This window comes from Cupressus sempervirens, chromosome 9 (assembly GCF_028749045.1).
Source record: "Cupressus sempervirens isolate cs-2001-9-10 chromosome 9, ASM2874904v1, whole genome shotgun sequence".
Classification (NCBI taxonomy): domain Eukaryota; kingdom Viridiplantae; phylum Streptophyta; class Pinopsida; order Cupressales; family Cupressaceae; genus Cupressus; species Cupressus sempervirens.
Window position 1 is genome coordinate 742,872,062 of NC_143126.1, and position 24,296 is coordinate 742,896,357.

Here is a 24,296-nt window from a genome sequence, read left to right on the forward strand (position 1 = left end):
TGAGATGAAGTGAGAAATATATTCATGCAATCATAGAGAAAATCAAGTGTGAAAGTGAGAACTTTGTAAAGAAGGTGAAAGAGTTAAGTTTTATTATTACAGAACATAGTAAGCGATCTTATCAAGTACTAAAGGACAATAAAGATATATCAGATCGGAGATAATATCAAATTAAAGAAAGGAGATGCAAAACCATCTTTTTAGAGAAGACTGGGGATCAAGTACTGCATTAGTTTTAACAAATTGGGTCAGGGATAAACTCTTACTAGAGCGATCTTAACAAATCTTTTGTAAATCTCTTAACCAAGTCCTTACTTTGTTGTAAGTGTAAAATCCTCTCACACAGTAAGACCTAATAGTCTTAACAAATGTTAACATGGCATACCCCTCATAGGGTAAATCATTATAAGTGATCAATATTGTAAACCTAATAGGTTAACTTTATAACTAAAGTAGTGAATATTTGTGGGTGTCATCCCCACCCAACTTTTACCTTCACCTTGGAGAGTTTTTTGGTAACCAAATCTTTGTGTTATGTGCTTACATTTCATGCATGTGATTGATAGATTAGATCTACTTGTTACAATAGTTTTATTTTACAAGTTATGTTATGCATGCTTTAGATGTGAGATGGTAAATGTGGTGAATGCACTAAAGTTGTGTGAAAAGTTAAAACTATTACAGATTCTGATTCACCCCCTCTCAATATTTTAGTTTCTGATGTAACAAGAATATGAGGGTACCCCTACTAGAGGTAATTTGGATCCTTAAAAATAACCACACCGTGAAAATACAACACAAAATGCAAGATTTGATACCAAATCACAATGCTTGATTCATAAAATAATTTTTTACATGTAATGTGCCCTGCTGTGAGGCCTTCTAGGTTAGGGCCAAATATAAAAAGAAATTACAAAATAGTTCTACAAGATCCCTCAAGATCCAACTTCACACTAATCCTAGCTAGTCCAAATCCACAAACTGGTAGGAAACCCCAAGTAAATCTCAACTTGTGCTCGCAAGCCCACTAAACAATCTCCTCATTTACCAAGCCTTGGCTACTATCCCTTCAAAGTTTGTTCCTACACTTCATCCTCTTCTCCATGATGGATGATTTGACGATGATTTAAGACTCCACAAAATCTCCTTACTTAGACCCAACTAAGCTGCAAGTTAGCCTAGCCAATTACAAATTAAAATAAACCCTTACATTAAATATTTGCATAAGCCCCAAGTCGATTGCAACATAAATTAAATACCCATACACAAATTAAATTCCAAAAGTTGGCTCACTAACAACTTGGGCACCATAGGAACCAAGACCAAATTGAGTGTCAGAGAAACCATGTCGAGTTTCAACATCTCTTCAGAAGCAACTGAGCCCCTTCATTGATTGAGTTGCTTGGGCAACACTAATACCGAGCTCCCAGTAGCTATCGAGTTCCCCAAGCATCACCAAACATCTTCATTAACTAAGTCACTTAGTGAACACAATAACCAAACCAACTTAGTATCGACTGAGTTAACCTTCATTCTTTGATCGATTCCTCTAACTCCAAGGTTGAACCACAACAACATGCATGATTGCTAGCCAAACAAGGATGCTCTTGCATTAGATACCCCAAGTTCAAAATGGTGTTCTTAATAGCTTGAAGAACATCTTTTGGACTTTAGCACATAAATCCCAAATTGGTTCTTCACATACATATCCTCCAAGTTCTCAACTTGTACACTCTTTCCCTTGAATTTCTTCTGCTTCTTCACATCCGTCCTTAATGTGATACAAGTTTTTTTTTCCACACTAATCTCTAACCCTCTCAAAATCTTGCCAACTCAACTTGGCTACCAATACCCAGGTTCCTTCTACAGAGTTCTTCATTCTGTAAAGGAATCAAGGAATGCTTCCTGCCGCCTTTCTCAATTGAAAACACATTCTTGACATAATTGTGCATAGCCCTCCAATCATACTGCCAAGGTCTACCAAGCAACAAATGAAAACTGTTCATGTCTATAATATCACACAAAACTTGATCCTTATACTGCCCAATATAGAAATCAACAAGGCATTGCTCCCTCATTTCCAAAGCATGCTTACCGTGCAACTAGCGAATCCTATAAAGATAAGGATGTCTTACTATTCTCAAACCACATATATGAACCATCTCATCAACAACAAGGTTCTTAGTACTACCACCATCCACAATCACATTGTAGACTTTACCACTAGACTTACAACAAGTCCTAAACAAATTAGTCCTTTGAAAAGGTTCCATTGTCCTCTGACCAATCAGTACTCATCAAGCTAGTAAAATTTCTCCTTGCTCACATTCTATGGTAGGGTTCTCAACCTCATTCACAACAATAACTCTTCTTGTCACTAGCCTTAGGACATTCATAAAATCTACGTCCTACTTCTCCACATTTGTAGTAGGTACCCTTAAAATAACATCTACCTATCTTTCTCTTCTGACCAACAGGTTTTGGTTCATCTTCATCACTTGGTTTAGCCTTTGCCGAGCTATCCTACTTCTTCTTTCCTCTAGAATTACCTTGGCTTTTACTCTTCAATTTATCTTCTGCCTTTAGGGTATATTGATAAGCACCCTTAACCAAAGAAATATTCAACATGCCAAATTCATCTTGGATAATGAATCTCAAACCATTAACGTATCGAGCTACCTTCTCCTTTGACAATTCTATATGCCCAGATCGAATAGTCAACTTGTAGAACTCCTTGGTATAATCTTTAACATACATCCTTCTATTTCAAAAATTTTAACCTTTTGAACAATTCACATTCATAATCAACAGTAATGAGCTTAGCCTTCAAATTAGTTACCATCAATCTCTATCTAGATATATTTATTTCACCTTCCTCCTCTCTGTCTCTTTGCAGTTCTTTCCACCAAAGAGCAGCATGTTCTTTCAACTTAGTTTGTGCCAACCTTATTTTAAGTGGATCCTCAATATCCTCAAGCTCAAAGTAGTCTTCCAATTCACCAATCCAATCAATCAAGTCTTTAGGATTCAAAGTACCCAAGAAATTAGAAACCTCCATCTTATGCTTCAACCTTAACTAAGATCTAGGTCTAGTAAACTAACTAACCCTATTTTCCATAGGTCTCTCCACACAATCAGTTCTATCCTCACCATTTTATCCAACAACTTTGAATTCTTTAGCAACCTCTTCATAATCATCTTCAGTACCCACATGCTAAGGTACACCACCTAAAGCACTTACAATTTTAGCAATCATGTCACTCTTTATTATTGCAATCTCATATCTAAATTATGCTTTAATCTTCTTTGAGATCCTTTCCTCCACAACATCACTAAGACCAACAATTTTCCTAGGGTCCAATCTTCTTTGAGGCACCTTCCAAGATCAATTGTAAACCCAAAGCAATAAATCCACAAATCCAAATGATCAATCAACTCTACAAGATCAATCTTCTCTTCCAGCCTTCACTTAAGTCCTAGTGCAAACTACCTCAACTTCAATGCTCAATCTACACACTTATGAACAACTATGCTCTAATACCATATGATGTAGTGAGAAGCTAAGGGTACTCCTGTTGGAGGTAATCTAGATCCTTACAAATAACCACACAACAAAAGCACAACACAAAATGCAAGATCTGATACTAAATCACAATACTTGATTCATAAAACAACTATTTACATGTGATGTGCTCATTTTAAAGGCCTTCTGGGTTAGGGCCAAATGCAAAAAGCAATTACAAAACAATTCTCCAAGATTCCTTAAGATCCAAATTCACACTAATCCTAGCTAGTCTAAATCCACACACTAGTAGGAAACCCCAAGGAAATCTCAACTTGTGCTCACGAGCCCACCCATAAATCTCCTAGTTTGTCAAGCCTCAACTACTAGCCCTTCAAATTTTTCTCCTACACTTCATCCTCTTCTCCAAGCTAGATGATCTGATGATGATTTAAGACTCTATAAAATCCCTTTACTAATACCCAACTAAGCTACAAGTTGGCCTAACCCATTACAAATTAAAATAAACCCTTACATTAAATATTTACACAAGCCCCAAGTTGGATGCAATAAATGAAGTGCCAAAAGTCAGCTCATAGAAATAAATTAAAAATTATTTTTTTTTCCAAAAAAAAAAAGAGAAAAAATAATTAAAAAATAATAATAAATTAAAAAAATTGTGGAGAAGAGAGAAAGTGATGAAAATTAGAAGAAAATAAATTTAAATAAATAAAAAATGGAGAAAAGAGGGAAAAGACATTTAATAGGTGGCATTATTAAATGTAACTTGTGGCTTGAGGGTTTATTTAATGTAACTTGCTACACCAACTTATGCCTTATGCATGTAAGGGTTTATTTTAATTTGTAATGGGCTAGGTCGACTTGTAGCTTAGTTGGGTATAAGTAGGGGATCTTGTGGAGTCTTTTGATCATTCACTCATTTGGAGGAGTGAGCATGGAGAGTAGCTGAAGAGCAAGTTTTTCCTGAATCTATGTACAGAGTGTCAAATGTGAGGCAGTTTACAATAGGATTCTAATTAATCATCTAGCTTGGAGAAGAGCATGGAAGATGGAGTAGTTGAGTGAGAGAATAGTTCTAGAGTGCGTAGATAGAGCATTGAATGTGAGGCAATTTACACTTGGATGTTGGATAAAGTTTGAGAAGGGTTAGTAGCTAAGGCTTGGAAAAGATGAAGATTACTTGGTGGGCTTGTGAGTACAAGTTTAAATCTTACTTTGAAGTTTCTACCAAGTGTGGATCTAGTCTAGCTAGAGTTGGGATTGGATCTTGAGGGATCTTGTAGAATTACTATTGTAATTGCTTATGTATTTGGCCGCAACCTGAAAGGCCTTATAGTCGAGCATGTTAGATGTAAATCTTATGATTATATAATGAGAATTGGCATTATTTTGGATCTAATTATCTGTGTTATTATTTATTCTTCCACTATGTGGTTATTTGTTGGGGGCTAGGACATCTTCTTTGGAAATTCTCCTATCTTACATTGCATCACTGACAACTCAGGCACTACATGAACCAAGATTAGATGGAGTGTTAGAGCAAACCATGCTGAGTGTTAGCATTCCTTCAGAAGCAACTGAGCACCTTCATTTATTGAGTTGCTTAGGCAACACTACTATCAAGCTCCTAGTATCTGCCAAGTGCCCCAAGCATTGCTGAAGATCTTCATTAATTGCATCACTTGGTTAACAAAACAACCAAGCCAACTCAGTATCGACTGAGTCACCCTTCATTCTTTGACTGAGTCCTCCAACTACAAGGTTAAACCACACCAACATTTAGGATTGCTAGCCAACCAAGGATGCTCTTGCATCAATTTCCCAATTAAGACTTTCAACAATTGGTATAAGAGCTAAGGTTCTCCTAAAAATACTAACAACTTTGGATTCAGATCATGGAAATATAGGTTTACAAATTGGGAAAAGTTATTGACAATCAGGTGATTGACATCCAACTCATACTACAATAACTTGAGGTAGCAAGACATGAACTACAAAAACCCCTAAAAAGGAGAAATGACTTGGCCATTTAGCTAAATGAGTTGAATTATGAAGAAGTTGATACTCAAGTACTATTTGAAACTAGAAATCCAAGTTAGAGTGATGCATGCAATCCAGTTAATGAGGCTTTGTGAAATGACCAAACAAAAGATGAAAGTTGAGAAAGACAAGGTTGTCACTAAAGTAGACAAAAGGAAAATGGAAATTAAACTTGAAGAAAGGTAATTTGATGTGCAAAAGCTTACAAATACTCAACTAGAAATTATGAATCAGCTAATGCTTGCAAATCCAGAGTTGAACAAAAAGGATATGGAGATATAAAATCTAAGATCACAAAAGGACTAATTGATGAATGAACTAAAGACTGAGAAAAAACTTGTGGAAAAATTGAACAAGCCAAATGAAGCAATGAAATAATTTGAAGAACTAATGAAAACATCTAGCAACACTTCTATATTAAGTCAAGAAAAGCAACATTCATCTACTAAGCAAGGTGAATCATCCAAGAATGGAAAACTAAGAAACGAAGAGGCAAAGGGAAAACTAACATGTTATCATTATGGAAAACTTGGTCACATTGCAAACATCTGTAGAAGAAAAAATGGTATGCAAAACCCTAAACCTAAGTTTAATGGTTATTGTTTTTACTGCGAGAATCTTGAACATAATCAAAGACATCAAATACATGAGTGTAGATCAAGAATGAAGAATTCATCTACTACACCTAGATTTGAAGGCTATTATTACAATCATCAAAAGTATGGACATAGAGCATATGAATGCAGATCATAGTCAAGGCCCTATTGGACTAAAGAAAGGAAGAAGTATGCGCCTAACAATATATGTTCCAAATGTCACAAGTTTAGACATTAAAGCAAAACTTGCAAGACCCAAGTACCCACGTCAAATGACAATCACATAAGGGTGAAGAAAAAGTGGACATTGAACAAACAAGGAGGGAGATGAAACATATCTGGAAGAAAAAGGTAGAAGATGCAAACAATGGAACAAATGGAGTTGAGATCACCCAATGCAATGGAGGTGATCATATCATTTCAAACTAATCAATAAAGGTATGTAAGGAACTACATATTCAATGATATATCTTACATTAGTTCCTAACATAAAATATGCTAAAGAATTCATAGCTGTATAAATAAAGATGCATAAGAATAGAACTATGAAAAGACTAGTGCAAAAGAATCATTTAGTAAAATTGTAAAATCATCTATATTGACCAAGCATTTCAATATGGATTGAGTACTTTACATGCCAAACTGGTGTATAGGCCGAGTTAGATGGAGGAGATTGAGTTTTACAATGAAGACCTAGTTTGAAAGGCATAATATCAACCAAGATAGCTAGATTCCACCTACCATAGCACATGACATAAATGGAGATTCTAATTCAAGCAAAAGGAAGTATATATTGAAATTTGAAGACATTGTTTCATACCTTGCATATAGATTATGTGAGCACAGAAGAATTTGAGCGATGTGCAAAAGAGCTCTTAAGGCGATTAAGAGAAAATTTGGAATAGATGTTTGAGTGAAGAAAGATTTGATTTGTGCCAAGTCGTCTAGAGAAGAGAAGTTTTAAAACCCTAGTAGAGAAAAATGGTAGCTTCATCATCCATAGGAAAAAGCCAAGGAGAAGAGTTAAGTAACATTCAATTGGAGTGGAGCGATACTTGTCCTCTACCTAAATTTTGTGCTATTCTTGAGACTGTGATGAAAGGAAACTCAATGGGTGTGTTATCCTCGATACCACCTAAGGTAATTGTAAGAATTTGGTATAGCTTTGATACCATGTAAGAATTTGGTATAGCTCTGATACCATGTAAGAATTTTCCTAAGGCAATAATTTAGTGCCAAGATCAAGAAGCTTAGTAGATAGCACAAGAGAGACAAACGATGATCAAATGAGAATGGATATCAAATGACTGGATATTAGATAATTGGATGATTACATTATAGAAATGCCTTGTATATAAAGACAACTGATATGACTAGGAGTCAGCAAAGAGATAAGCATAACAACTAAGCACATGTCCACCAAAAGTGGATTATCCTCCATTGTGCATGAATTTACGTGCACATTGAGGATAAGAATACAAAGGTGTATTGTAAGGAAACTTGGCAACAAAGAATATAACCGTTTCCACATAACCCATAATAAATCTGAAATAAACACGGAATTAAAATCCACATGCAAGAGAATAGAAAACATACCCACAAAATTGTGACACAAGATATACCCTGGGAAACCCTCATTGAGGGAAAAACCCAGCCTCCAAAAGCATCCATCATCATGTATTATTCAGCAAAAATACCATTGCCATACAACCATGGAAGCCTTCATAGCCATAGCCACAATCGAGCAAACTATGTGAACAAGCATGAATCCACACATCCCATACCATGCTTTCAACCTTCACAAATGCTCCTTTGGCTAACCTGTCAAGCCTTGTCCCGCTTGACTCTTGCCTTTTTTTTTCTTCTTGTCTCTCTTACTCTTTACAACAACTACCCTTGTGGCTGCTTATATAGTAGCAAGTCCCACAAAACCACTAAGTTGTATTACATAAACCATGTGCTAAAACCATGTGCTACCTAACCCACTAACCCCACATTTAATATTGGGCATTTAATTCTTTTCCCCAATATTAAAAAATTACATGAAATATTTTCACAATGTTACAATACAACTCATCAAGAATATTCTATGGGAATCTTTACATGTTGCACGTCCATCTAGGTACAACATTACATAATAAAAATAAAATAACAATATTATGCAATGTGTGCAACACCCATTATCTCAACAATCTCCCACTTGTTGTATACATTGCATAGGGTCAATCTGTAGCCAGATAAATGAACAAGGGAACAATCCCTCCTAGCACATCCACCATCATGGATCAAAATACACCGAGTGCTCCATCCTGGTACCCGCAACAAAATCAAAGTATCCAGCATCTCAAACACGAATGATCTCACCTCCTATTATGCCACTCCTACTAGACATACATAGAAGCCATCCAAAGAGAAAACCACCCAACTTGTTGCATTAGAAGATCATAAAATCCTGTACCAACTGAAATTCCAAGCACAAATAACCTGATCCAAAGGTAATCACATGTATTCGTAGTTGTCAAAATATCCATAGCTGAAATAGAACCCACAACAAGTGCCAAACCCATCCAACTATCCATACCTCAAAGGTATAACAAGTGAATCTTATATCACTGACATATCCAATCTGCAACCTGCAATCACAAGCCTCAAGAGCAATACTTGCCACATATATACCAAGAAGCTCCCACTGCAAAAGATAATGTCAAATCTATAACCAATCCACTCACAACATCTCAAAGAAGTGAATCCATGTAGCATCAAGGACATCCACAATACATAAATTGATATCCTGCAAGAACAACTCTCATAACAAGTCTCCAATGCTCTCCCAAGTTCACCACAACCAAAAGAGGAAAGAGAAAGAAATAACCATGTCATCTCTCACATGACATACATGAGCACAAACCAGTGATCACAATCTCTAACCAATCTCAAATCCAATGTAAGAAAAACTAAACATCCAGGAAGATAACCAAGACCAAGAGAAATCATGCAAATCATAACCTGTATCATGTCCTTCTACACACACCTCTAGATGTAAACTGTGCAAGTATGATCTCCTCCATAAAACTCCAACACGAAGCCTCAACAACACCCAAACCATACCATATAACTAATCATGGATGTAAGCCTCTCACAAGAAGATCAAACTCAATAAACCCATTCCTAAACCAAGGAATAACCATTCCTAATCCAAAGAAAATGCCCAATATAAAACCATCTCCCAAATTCAACCAGCATAACAACATATGCACATGGAGATAACCAATGCTAAACCATCTCTCAAATGAACCCTCCAGAACTAACCCATGTACCATAGCTCAAGATCCATATTCATGAAAGACAAGCATAAATATAATGCAACTTAGAGAAAACAATGGGCTATACCTCTCAAGTAGCAAACCGCCGAGTAGACCAAGAGTGGGGAATGAGAATGCTCATCAAGATACCCAAGTCTCCAACCAAGACTCATCTAAGAACAATCTCCTCTCAAGTCCATATCAGGTGACTGCCCCTCGGACTTCCTGCTGAAACCATCAATCGTCCCAACAAATACTTCTCTACTCCAAGAGAAATCAGCGTCACCACCGTCTCTAAGTATCCATGAGCACCTATAACCAATCAATCCATGCCAACTCCAAATGCAACATAGCAATATCATGAAGTATCCAGCTTATGATCAGTGTACTCAATACCAAGAAACTAAACCAAGATCAATGTCAAAGTTCCAACCATGGCCTCAGGAACATAAACATGACAACATGATCTTACCATCTCAACCAAAGAGATAACATGCTCCATATGAACACACCATAACATGTCACAACTCTAAATGCGTATCAAGAGTATACCATGACATAATAATGAAACCATCTTCATACCAAAGATAACATGTCAAATAAAAGCATAAACCACACCTTTGCCAAGAACTTTGCGAGTCCTCAAGATGCAACCATCTCCACACACCATGAAGAAAAACATCTCCACATACCAAGAAGAACCATCTCCATGCACCATGAAGATAACCAAGAATTTCATGAGTCCTCAAGATCTAACCATCTTCAAACACCATGAAGATAACAAGTGCACCATGCAAATGTCAAAGATGCTTCTGCAGCAACAGGATCTAAGACAAACTTTCAACATCTGCAAACACTCAATAAATATATCAATGCCAACAACTCGCACTCAACTATGGTACCAAGTCACCTATGGCATCATAAAATCCATCTTCTACATGAAGATCCAAACCAAAATTAGGAACTAATCCTGCATTATCACCTCATCACTATCACAAGCTCCCACTAAACCATGTATCCAAGCTATCCATGACATCATGATGAAAAATAACCATCTTCTAACCATGAGAATCAACCAAGGCATTAAACCATCAAAGAACTCAAAGTGCACATCATGAGCTCCTCAAAAGAAACTAAATAACTATGATCCTCAACCAAGAAGATATACCACCATAACTGAATCAAAAATCTAAGCTAATGAACATCAAGGATGTACCTGTATAACCAATCATGTCATGCCAAAATCCATAGCACCATGATCACATCCATGAACCGAGCATATGTCTCTCAAAGTGTCCAACCTGTTAGCATAAAATAGTCAACCACAATTCTCCACCATGACTGTACCTGGTAACAACATCTCATCCCTTCTACATGAAGATAAAATCATGTGACTTAGGGCATAGACAACCCAAATCCAAGCCACCAATCTGAATATGCATCAATAATGAAAGATCAATGGGCAAAGACAACCCATAACCAAGCTATAAATGCAACTTGTAAGTATAGACCGCTTACAACACTGCATAACTTGTAGACCCAACAAGTCATCATGCATATCCAAACCAAACACTGATAACTATATCATCATGAGACCAATAAATATGAACTGAGTATACAATGACATCAAAACTTAAATCTCCAATGCCATAAACTCACAATGTTACCATAGTCAAAATATACCTATAAACTGTTTAGATCAATATATCACCAAATAAATCATGCCAAACCTACACCAAATCTGAACCAATGTGTAGAGCACTCCAAGAGCTTTCTGTTGACTACTTGAAGTCCAAAATCCGACTCTGTATGCCCAAGTTATGCCCTAATTCATGCTCAAAATAAATAACATCTAACTTTAGGGCTCTTAAAACCTAACAAAATTTCAAAATCATAGAACCAAACCTACACCATCTTGTAGTGCTTTGAATTAGCTTTCCAACGCCTATAAGAACTCTGAAATCTGATATTCTGAGAGAAAGTTATGACTATTTTACTAAAATAGTCTTTTTACCATTTTCAGTACGATTTTTCATTTTTTATTTTTTCAGTGACGAAAATTTCGACGGGATTAAATTTGATGGCCATCATGGGTTGAAACCAAAAAACTCTTTCATTTCCTCTGAACATGGCCAAACTAGGGCATATTATATATCAAAATTTATGGAAATGTTGACCCGGATCCAATCGTGAGGTCTGTTTTTACCCAGGAGGTCATTTCTGCAAGCTACCCCCCAAAACCCTCATTTAAAATGAAACATCCGAAAAAATCTTTTGTCCAACAATTTCACATGCCCAAATATTTTAACATCCAATCATAACAGCAAATCCAAAGTCCTCAGATCTGCAATAAATCATTCATATATCTTGCATTTTTCTTTTATCCTCTCATGCATTCCCATGGACTCAATCTAGGGTTACAATAATAAAACCATAGCTCTGATACCACTTGTAAGGAAACTTGGCAACAAAGAATATAACCGTTTCCACATAACCCATAATAAATCTGAAATAAACACGGAATTAAAATCCACATGCAAGAGAATAGAAAACATACCCACAAAATTGTGACACAAGATATACCCTGGGAAACCCTCATTGAGGGAAAAACCCAGCCTCCAAAAGCATCCATCATCATGTATTATTCAGCAAAAATACCATTGCCATACAACCATGGAAGCCTTCATAGCCATAGCCACAATCGAGCAAACTATGTGAACAAGCATGAATCCACACATCCCATACCATGCTTTCAACCTTCACAAATGCTCCTTTGGCTAACCTGTCAAGCCTTGTCCCGCTTGACTCTTGCCTTTTTTTTTCTTCTTGTCACTCTTACTCTTTACAACAACTACCCTTGTGGCTGCTTATATAGTAGCAAGTCCCACAAAACCACTAAGTTGTATTACATAAACCATGTGCTAAAACCATGTGCTACCTAACCCACTAACCCCACATTTAATATTGGGCATTTAATTCTTTTCCCCAATATTAAAAATTACATGAAATATTTTCACAATGTTACAATACAACTCATCAAGAATATTCCATGGGAATCTTTACATGTTGCACGTCCATCTAGGTACAACATTACATAATAAAAATAAAATAACAATATTATGCAATGTGTGCAACACCCATTATCTCAACATGTATCTTGTAAAGAAGTGTAGTAGACAACATGTGCCCAATTAGAGTGCAAACTATTGTGTTGTCTACATGACAACTCATATGACTATGAAAACTCCTAGGTGTCTACATAACAACTAATATGCTAATGCATTAACTTAAGTAAACTTAAGTAAAGTATAATTAGTAAATACTTAATTACACCAATATTAATCATGATCCATAATGTACGAAGTTGTTACATGTGTAAGATTGGAGAAGTTGGTGACTATTAGATTTGAGAGGCATATGAAAAACTGTATGATGAAGGAGTTTTGAGGGATGAATTCAAAATTATTGAAAGGAAAGGGTTAACTCATGCCCTAGATTTTCAAAGGAACTTTAAGATCGAATGGACCAAGGATGTACTAAGAAGGATCTATAATATGAAGATATGGCTACATAATGGACCAGTTGAGATAATAAAGAAGACGATTCATAAGGTTATAGGCTATCCTACTCTAGATAAGAAAAATACTATGCGATGTCCAAGTCATGAAGAATTGAGGTGAACACAAAGACCACGTGGAATAGATGAGGGTTGTCTATATCTACTATGACTAATCTACTAATTGAATTCATAGTGAGAGTAATTTCTCATAAATTCTATCAATCAAGCAAATAGAATAGTGTGCCATGTATGGTAGTCGACCAGACATGGAAGATTGTCATGAAAGATCATGAATATGATCTTACCAAGTTACATAAACTTCAATTGGCAGAATACTTGATATCCATCAGGAAGGAAAATAATTCTATGTGTAAGTTTGGATCACTTATTATGTGTATTTTCTTTTATGTTCAAAAGTATTTTACTGGTATTGGTAACATTGTTTGGGAGCAAAGCAAACCTGTGACAAGACAAATCAATGAATAAATAACTCAATTAGGAGGAAATTTTGAAAATGTCATGGACACATATTTTGAGGAATTCAAATAGAGAATGAAGATGAGGATGATAATATCATAAGAGTTGGTAATGAGATACTATAATGATATATATTTTATAGTGCACACAGATAACACATTTGTGTAGGTAGTGAAGACGAGGAAGGCATGGATAAAAGTATTTGACTATGATATTGATAGTGACTGAGTGAGTTCAAATTTGTTGGACTAACCACCAACATTCCCTTTCAGGATTCATGACATGGCTTAATTGCCTCCTATGTTCTATAAGTCTAGTGGTTGTATCAGGCATTGACAGGTTAATCTTTTGGTGCAAAGACAACTCTAGCTTGTAACAAGTGGTATTAGAGCTTGGTCATAGGTTTGAATCTCCTCAGGTAATGTTGAGTGGGGGGGGGGGGATTGTTGGAATAACCACCATTGTTCCCCTTTGGGATTTTTGACATGGCTTAACCACCTCCTATGTTCTATAAGTCTAGTGGTTGTATCGAGCATTGATATGTCAATCTTTTGGTGCAACGACAACTCTAGCTTGTAACAAAACTTTGTTGCACTACTCAAAGAAGAGATTAATACTGAAGCATAACCTTTTAGAAAGTATTAAGAAGCTAAGGATAGACTTACTATTGATCTCAAAATAGCTTCTAAAGAGATGAAAAGAAAGAAAATGATTGGAGAGCTAGTGAAAAAACTAGGCACCAAAGGCAAAGGCAAAGATCCTTTGCAGCTGACCCAAGGTCTTGGAGAAGATGAAGAGAAAGACAATGGTGATGAGGAAGAGGAAGAAGAAGAAGGAGATCAGGTTAAAGCCTTGGTTGTTGTGACACCATCCACCAAGAAGGCCAAATTTGTTAATCCTAAAGCAAAGAAAATTACAAAGAAGACAATGGTGGTAACCCTCTCTCCTCCACCACCAACCAAACCAAGGACCAATCAAACAATAGTGAGTACTAAGCCATCTAAAAAGAAAGGAGTAGTAAAGATTGCTAAACCAAGTGGATCACGTGTAGAGAAGAAATCACAAGCCCCTATGAGATAGCCAAAGATGAGAAGATTAGTCAAGAAGAAAGAAGTTGAAGAAGATGATGGAGAGAGGACATAATCAGATGAGCTGACTATAATACCTAGAGGAAAAAAGAATATTGATAAGGTATGTACTGACCTACAAAGTTTTGTAGGCTTATCCAATTTGAGATTTATAAAATATGACACATTGGATAATGTTGATAGAATTAAAGTTGAGGAGGCCATGATAGACATGATGGAAAATAATAAATTTGCTCCAAATGAAGTAGAGAAGAAGATTCCAATTGATTTGTTCTATAGACTAGATAAAAGATGGGGACATACATTGTACATAAACTAATTTGTTCCAAAGTTAAGAATTTTTATGATTTTACAAATTAAAATTGAAGTTGTAGTCCAACAAAATGAGTTACTATGGAAGAGTATTTTTGGTCTCATTACTAAAGAAGTGTCACAAGAGAAAGAAATTGAGATAGTGACCATCCAAGATGATCAAAGCGATGAAATGAGTTTAGGTGTACCAAGTCCACAAGGTAAAATTTAACCTATTCATGTTGCCACCCCTAACACTCCAATTGCCAAGAAAGACAAGCCCTTAAATGGAGAGAAATAGAAGCAAGAGGTAGAGGTAACAAATAAAGACACAAGTATAGACATCTCTACTAAAGGTCGAGAAGGACCAAATGTGTTAGTATGTAAAATTGAGGAAAACAAGGAGGAAAACACAATAGTGCCAAGTGCTACTATTGTTGTTTCATGAACTGATATTCCAACAAGATTGAGTGGTGATACCCCTTCACCTACTTCTACAAAAATAGTGCTGAGTCGCAACACTCCTTCATGAAGTAAAAGGAAGTAATAAAGGATATTTCTCTAGATATTCAAGTTAGTCTAGATGAAATTATTGAGATGCCAAAATGGGATTTGGAAAATCTCACTCTTGAACAAACCATTACGTTACAAGAGATTTTGGGGAAAAAAAAGAAACAAGAAGAGATGAGAAAGGAGCAACAACAGAAGCAAGTGTTCCATGAGATTAAGGAAATTTTTGTTGATGCATTTGATATAAAAAAATTTGATGGACAAGCCCCAATTATCTCCCAAATTGTACATATTTTTGAACAAATAAATATGGGAGATATAGAAGCAAACAAAAAATTGATGGTATGGTTAGCCAAGAAATTTGAGAATAAGGTTGTGGAGAAAATATCAACAACCGTTTCCAAGGAAAAATTTGAATTGCAGGAACATATACAAAATATTGAGAAACTTATTCACAAGGTACACTATTTGTACAACATTTTGTGTGATGTTCCAAGATTCACAAGTGATCTTTAGGCAAACATCCAACAAATTCAAGCTGAAATGTAGCAAACAAGTAGCACCATCTCACAGTTAGTTGAATCTAGCTCAAGACATTACAAAAAATTATTGTTTTCTCAAGGTAAATTGGTTGAGCTTTAGATAGCTGATAACAGCATGAGGTCAAAATTGATCTTTATCCAATCTATGATGATACCTCATTTGGAGGTCATGCAACATGAATTGAAGTGAGCACAAGATCTTATTCAAGAATATCATAATCTTTCAATCACTGATAGTTTGATTGATTTGACAGCTAGATTGGACTTGTAGAATCACATTTTGGAATCAACTAGAACCACTTGGGATCATGCACTTACTATGCTTAACTAGGTTCAAAACCATTCATTGAGAAATATGGTTTGATTTCACCCATTCAACCCCAACATCAGCCATAAGTGACAGAAACAAAGGGGGAATGTACTGATGATTACATATTTTGAATGGAAAATGATCATAAGGGGAATGGCAGAGTTAGAGTCAGAATTCAAAGAATAGAATTTAGAAGGAAAACATGATATGACACTAAAACAATCAGACTACTTAGAGCCACATACATATATGTATTGTTATATTGTTGCATTGTTCATTGTTTTTTCATTCGGCCATAGTCAAAAGTTTTGTAGTTCTATAAGAACTAAGTCACAAGCTTAGGGGGAGTAGTCATATTATCATTATAATGATGTAATCATGAAAAAATATATTTTTCCACTAATTTCAAAGGGGGACATTGTCAAACACTTAGTCATATACCAGGCAAAGTCAAACTATCATCATTGTGATCGAGCTGCTCTATATGGGCCAAATCATATACAGGCTTATAAATAAACATGTATATGCTAATCTCTATCAGAGTCGAGAAAGTCTTTGGTCACCAGGTATTTTCAATATAAGTTGAGCCTAATGATTTCCAAGAAGTCTAAGCACAATGATGTTGAGTTACATAGAAGGTGTCGAGTACAGTAGAGGTCAAGCATCAACAATGGGAATAATGAATATTGAGTATCAAAGATAGTAACTACCAAGTAATGCAAAATTGACATTCATTTTAGGAATGATGCAAACTTTGAGGTAAGTCATTTTAGGCCAACATTGACATGGTATTTAATATTGTTAGAGGTTGTTATAGAGGCCATTACACATTTTATGATGTCGATCACAGATCCCTGAGCTATGATTAACCAATCAGATGAAGAGGCAATATAATGAAGCATCTAGAAAAATATTTAAGAAATCTTTAAATAGAGGAGATCTAAACCTATTTTGATATGATGGTGAGATGAAGTGAGCAAGATATTCATGCAATCATAGAGTAGATCAAGTGTGAAAGTGCAAAATTTATGAAGAAGGCAAAATAGTTAAGTTTTGTTATTACAAAAAAAAGGAAGAAATCTTATCAAGAAGTCAAGTATAGTAAAGCTATCTCATATCAGATTGAAGAGAGGAGATCCAAAACCAAATTTTTAGAGTAGACTAAAGATCAGGTACTGAATTAGTTTTAATAGATTGGGTCAAGGATAATCTCTTAACATAGTGGTCTAAATAGATCTTTTGTAAATCTCTTGACTGAGTCCTTACTTTGTTGTAAGTGTAAAATCCTCTCATAAGGTAAGACCTAAAAATCTTAACAACGTTTAACATGGTAGACCCCTCACAGGGTAGATCATCAAAAGTAATCAACATTGTAATCCTAATAGGTTAACTTTTTTACTACAATAGTGAAGATTTGTGGGTGTCATCCCCACCCTAGTTTTACCTTCACCTTGAAGGGTTTTTAGGTAACCAAATCTTTGTGTTATGTGCTTGAATTTCATGCATGTGATTGATAGATTAAATCTACTTGTTAAAACAATTTGATTTTACAAGTTATGTTATGCATGCTTTAGATATAAGATGGTAAATGTGGTGAATGCACTAAAGTTGTGTGAAAAGTTAATAGTGTTATAGATCTTGATTCACCCCCCCTCTTAGTATCTTAGTTTCCCAATTAAGACTTCCAACAATAATAAGGCCTTTGAGTACATTGAAAGTAAAAAAAAAAGGATTAGAGACATATGAAATGTTTAGAATATTCACAAAATTTCACCTTTGTGTTGAAACATAAGAGTGGATAGTCAAACAAAGTTGTTGATGCTTTGAGTAGAAGAAGGAATTTGCTGACTAAAATAAAGGTGGTATTACTTGGTTTTGATGATTTCAAGACTTTGTATGAAACTAATCTTGATTTTGTAGAACCTTGGAAGTCTTGTAAGTATTATTTGACAACTAAACAAGATAAGTGGATTGATTAATTTCATTTAGGATGACATGTTATTCATAAAATTTTCATACCTAGAGGATCTACAAGAAGTAACATCATTAAAGAGAAACATAGTGATGTACTTGCTAAACATTTTGGAATTGATAAGACACTAAAGTTGCCTGCTGAAAGATATTATTGGCTGTAGCTGTATAAGGATGTTGTGATGATCCCTATCAGGGTCCTACTTAATTTCTCTCAAACTTCTCAATAAGGGTTTAGATTACATTTATTTCATTCAAAGAGAAATTTAACTCTTCATCATCACTATATATAGAAGAAATAATAATTAACTTATAATTCATAATTCATACTTAATTCTTAATTCCTTACTCTTCTCCTAATCCCCACCCCTAAGATAGATGGTAGAATTACCATGACTGAGGTGCAAAAATAATCTCTAAGAGGCTCTCTCATGAATAAAGCCCATTTTGGAAATCTTCTCCTCACTATGACCAAATTACTCAACCACTCTTTTCATGAACTCCCTATCCTCTTAGTCCCATTAGTAAGGGATTAAATAATTAAATTAGATAAGTATTTTCACAACTATAATATATCTATTCTAAAAATAATTCCATATTATATATAATGAGTTTATTGAGAAAATTTGTGATTGTATACCTTGATGACATATTGATTTCCAGTAAGACTAAAGAGGAACATCTTGAGCATATCTAACAAGTGTTACAAAGATTGAAAGAGGAAAAGTTATTAATTAACTTGAAGAAATATTATTTTATTAAAGAGGAGTTAGTATATATTGGTTTTGTCATTTCTGTTGAAGGTTTGAAGATAGATCTTTGTTGGGCATTTGTTTTGCATGAGGTCAATAGCAGGAATCCATTGCGTAATTCCTCTCTTGAAAAGCAATTTTTTTAAGGATCCACTCCAAGGTTCAGTGTTTGTCTTGTGAAGTACCAAAATCCGCTTAGTAGAAGATAAATGTGAGTGTTCATAAGGAGGCCTTTGCTGGTACTAAAAGACTCTTTTATCTCAGAATCGAAGTAAATTTGTTCGCTATCTCAAAATATCACACCAAAAGAGAACAATATTTTTGTATTTTCTGTTTTTCAAGGAATGCAACTCTAAGAATGCAACTACTATGAGGTCCTATTCTAACAAAGGGTTAGAAAAGCAAATAATGAAACTGAAAACAAATAACATGAAATCAAATGAATTGAAATTGAAATTCCTAAATGGACATAAGCTACAGAATACAACACGCTGCACGTTAAACCTTCAAAGAAATCGATAGGAAACTAATGAAAATAGGAGCAACACTTCCTAGAATCCACTGATGCAATCATGGTGAGAATCTTTAAAAAATTGAATGATGTTTCACTCTTCATCAAATCGCAAGGCCATGGAAAGTGCACTCATGCGAGACAAAAAGCTATGTAGACACAATCGGGTGATCTCTTCTCAAGCATGTTATGAGTGGAATTCGTATATCTATAGCAAACACCAGAACTAAAAGATTGCACAACTAGAAATAACACAATAAACCTTTGGCTCAATCACAATCTCATGAATAAAATCCACAAAATAATGACACATTCAGGCAAGAATAACTAGACTCCAAATGCAAGCACCAAAAGCACAATTTTATTGCATAATAACAGTGGCCCTTGTTACATTTTACAATGGGGTATTTATAAGAAATTGTCTCCTCAATTTGTGTTGAGAGTGAGAGATATATTTCATGCAATAAAATGCTTTTAACAATAAAAATAAATTAAATATTTATAGACTATCAACTAATTTGGTGCTTAGAGGGACTCCATCCATATTTTATTCATTAATTGGATGCATGAGCCCTTTACATGTCAAAAATAGAGAAAGCATGAGAGAGAAAGTAGGAGGAAGCCATTAGTCGAAGTGGAAGTGCATAGAGGTGCCAAAAATAGAAGCTAGCCCTTCACTAGGCGTGTGTTAGAGTTAACTTGCCATCAAAACACACTCCCGATGCATGGAAAGTGCTATTTTTGGAATTGGCAGTCAACTATCGACGCATCTATGAATTGCGGATTTGCAGACCTATGGACTTGTAGACCTGCGAAGCTATGAACATGTGGAGTTGCATGAAAATGCGGAGCTGCGGACCTCAACTGGGTCAAAAACTCAAAATTTTTCTAAGTGTCAAAATTGAAATTCTGGCATCTAGGTTTTGTTCATCTTCATCCTAAAGCTATGTTTGGATGTTTGCCCTTGAATTTCTCTATCATCTCAGTAATCTTACCTGCATTTGGAAGATCTAAAGCCTCATACTTGTCCTTGACCTTCTATTTGTAGTTATCCACCTTGATTCAAGTCTCTGTAAAATCTCCAATTTTGGTGTCCAACTCTAAAAGTGCTTCCTTTGTCCTAAAGGCTTGTCCAATGTCTTCATCACTAGATGCTTCCTCTAAAGTCTTCTTGAAATTCTCCACTACTACCTCAACTGGAAATAGCTTCTTTCATTATTCATCTTCAAAAATGTCTAAGCATGCATCATTGTACAACTTTTCTGCTTCCAAAATTTGCTCCCGGGCTTGGTCCTTGAGCCTATGTATCTCATCATTCCATCACTTTATTCCTATTTTCAATCTTCTCTATCCAATCATCTATCATGTCTAACTCTTCTCTGGTATATACATCAATCAAAATGTGGTACCTTTGCCCTTTTATGGCTTGTAGAATTTGCAAGTCTTTGCTCCATACTCGTACCTCATCCATGATACTGAAGTCCTACCTCAAAATTGCCATGATCTTATCCATGTTCTCTTGCGTAACATGTAGCAACTTCAAACTTCTTGTGATTATAGTGACACCTTTATCCTCAAGGCTATCTCACCAATCCTGACAAGCTTTCAAATGGATTGAGCCGTACACCTTCCCCTTCTCTAAGAATGGTATTTAGAGTCTCCTTAGGGTGCTCAGGATCAAGAGGACCAACAACTTCAGCTAAATATCCCTTCAGGATCTCAAGTTGCCTTTGAAGTGTTTAGATTTCAATCTCATCCTGTTCCATGTGCTTGAGAACCTCTTTGACTCCCATAGTCATCATTTGTCAAGATGTATCTTGTGTAGGCTTTCCAAACATAATATCTTTCACTTCATAGTCCTCAAGACTAACAACTTCTTCATCTATACCTTTAGGAGGGTGAGCCACTTGTGCAAATAAGCCCTGGTTCCATACGGTAGTGATGAATGCAAATGGCGTTGCATCATGTAATGGGGACTCAGGCTTGTTCGAGATCTCTACAATATCACAAATGTCATCCTCTGAAGCATGGAACTGATGGTTGGCACTTCTCATTATTTATTTCCAAAACCATCTTGGGATGTGTCTCTCTACAATCTTGGCTCTTGATGACAAAGGGATGTGTTCAACTACCTCCTTCCCTTTATCGCTCTTGCTTGGAGTCTCTTGCTGTGAGGACTCTTCTTTTGCAGTCTCGGTCTCTGTAGATCCTGTAGTTTGATCCTCAATATCCTGAGAAGGTTGTTGCACACATTCTACTATCTATGCCTCTTTTGATGGCTCATCAGTAACCCTTGGTTCCTGTTACTCTTGTAATGATAGTTCCTTTTGAACATGTTCCTCTTTTGAACTTGGAGGTGGGGGAGTTACTAAACCCTTATCTACCACCGTGATCTGTGGTGGATATGGAGTGAGATTAGGACCCTATGTCTCTGGTGGCATCTGCATCCAGTCTTGCTATTGGAGTTCACCTGTAGGGGTGTCTCTGATCTTATCCCCAACTAAATCTGTACCTACAGGCATGCAATCAAAATTCGGGATGGAGAGAACATCTTCACCTTGCTCTCTTTGCTCATTCACCCATCACTACACTTCATCTTTCGAAGAAGAGAGTTCTATAGGTTCTACTTGGGTGGGTGGTGGGGTACTTGTGGCACTCTTCCTTCTCTCCAATTTTATGGCTTTTGCCAACCGAGTTCTCCCTTGCAAACGCACTTGTTCCTCCTCTTCATCTAATTCTGTTTCTTCCTCATCTATTTCTTCCTCCGAAATGATTTCGGGAACTGATGGATTAGGCACTAATCTCTTAATAACTCTTTGCCTCTTGTTCTTCCTAACCTTGATCCTCTTTTGTCTCTTTAGAATTGTAGGAGAAGTAGACTCTTCTTGCACAGGAGGAATAGAGGTCTCTAGAATTTCCCCCTGTTTAGGTTGGCTAGGAAAAATAGGAGGCCACTGAAGTTCATCCTAGATTTGAGAGGCTCCAATACCTTGAGATTCTTGCGAGCTCTGTTCATGCTGTCGAGAAGACACATGTTCTGTAACCTATTCTATTTGAATCCTTTGAGGAGAGGTTCTGTTCCTCTTTCCCTTCTTTTTAGGAGGGGGACAATATCCCCCTGGGCGATCAAGTTGGTAGACTGTCTCTGGCCTAATAGGAGATTGGAGTGCAAAGATATGAACTGTGACTTTTCTTCCCTTACCCCTTTATAGGTGAGCATGTGCATGAAATATTATGGTATCAGGAATTGGATCAAGTGGAAAGGGTTTCTTAATCCAACTCTTTGTCATTCTAATGACATGTCTCACTCGATGATTAATATCATCTCCATCCTCTCTATCAACTTTTGCATTTAGAATGGGCCTCTCACCAACTTTATCTACATTGAATAGGGGATCTAGTAGTTCCTTGGAGTCCTGTAGCCTTATCTCATCAGGGATGGTCAAATGGAGAGCTTTTTCTACTAGATACAAAGTCATCCTACAATAGTCTATGATGTGGACATCGTAGTCATTTGTGGCATTCATCCAATGATCTTCTATGGCATCCTCATGATAGAAATCCTTCTCAGCCAGGTTTTCCACTTTGCCCACATTGTCAAAATATGGTCGAGGAGAATTGTACTCTTCAAGTGGATAGTTCTCCCATTCCCACTCAAATGTCAGAATATCCTATTTTCTTTTCACCTGATATGCTCCTACAACAAAAGGCCAATGCCAACAAGGTCTCCATTATTTTTTGATCCTCTCATAAGCTGACTCAACCTGTCAAGATATTTCCATTAGGACCAACTTGTCACTCGGGAGTTTCTTCAGATTGATAGATGCACCACCTACCCGAATATATGTAAATGTCTAGAACTAGATGAAATATGCTTTGAGAGTTGTGATTTGTGCCTTGGCTTCCTTAGACAATCTCTTCCCATAGTCCCCTTCGATGAATCAAATGATCACAAAGATGAAAGCATCATTTATGATTTTGTACTCTTTTCTCTATGGCGAGAACTTCTTCTTCACCAACTGAGAATAGACTATGTATGGCCAAGCATTGGGGTCCTACATACTGCCTTTCTTGTATAACCTAGGATAGCTCGTTACCCTTTTTGCAAGTAGGTACACCACATAAGAAGTCATATAGAACTTCTTCTTGTCCTTTACCATCCTCAGCTACTCACACAAGTTTTCACTGTGTGGTGGCCCAATCCAGTGGTATCTTTGCATGCCTGATGGTCTCAATGAAGTTGACCATGAATGGAGCGATATGACCTGCTGCAGGTAAACCCATGACTCTGCTTAGGAGAATAACAGAGTATCCAATGTCATCCTTCATGTATCCCTGAGTCATATCCACTTTTCTGATTGTCTTTCCTCGAGGTGGCTTCTCAATGAAATACAAGAAATGTATGATGTCAATGGCCTCTTGGTGATGATCTTTATACCATCATTCAGCTGCTTCATAGGAGAGTCAGATGAACTGATCAACTCTAGGAAGATGGAACACTCTCTTGATGTTATCAGGTCACAAATCTAAGACCACTTCTTTCATGACACTCTTAACTACCCTTTCATCAAGAACGAAGTGTCGAGATAAGGTCATGACCAATTCAATTGATTTTATCGACACAGGATGTGACATTGCATTCACTAATCCAGATCAGATCAATGTAGACACCAAGGTTGGCCTTTGTGTCAGATTGTTGCAAACTCATAGGAATTCTCCCAGTCTGTGTTCGAGGTCAGTATCTTTGATTTCAGCATACTCATCATGTAATCTCGACTTTGGGGGTACACCTTGGAATCTGAAAACAATTGGTTTCATTGGTGC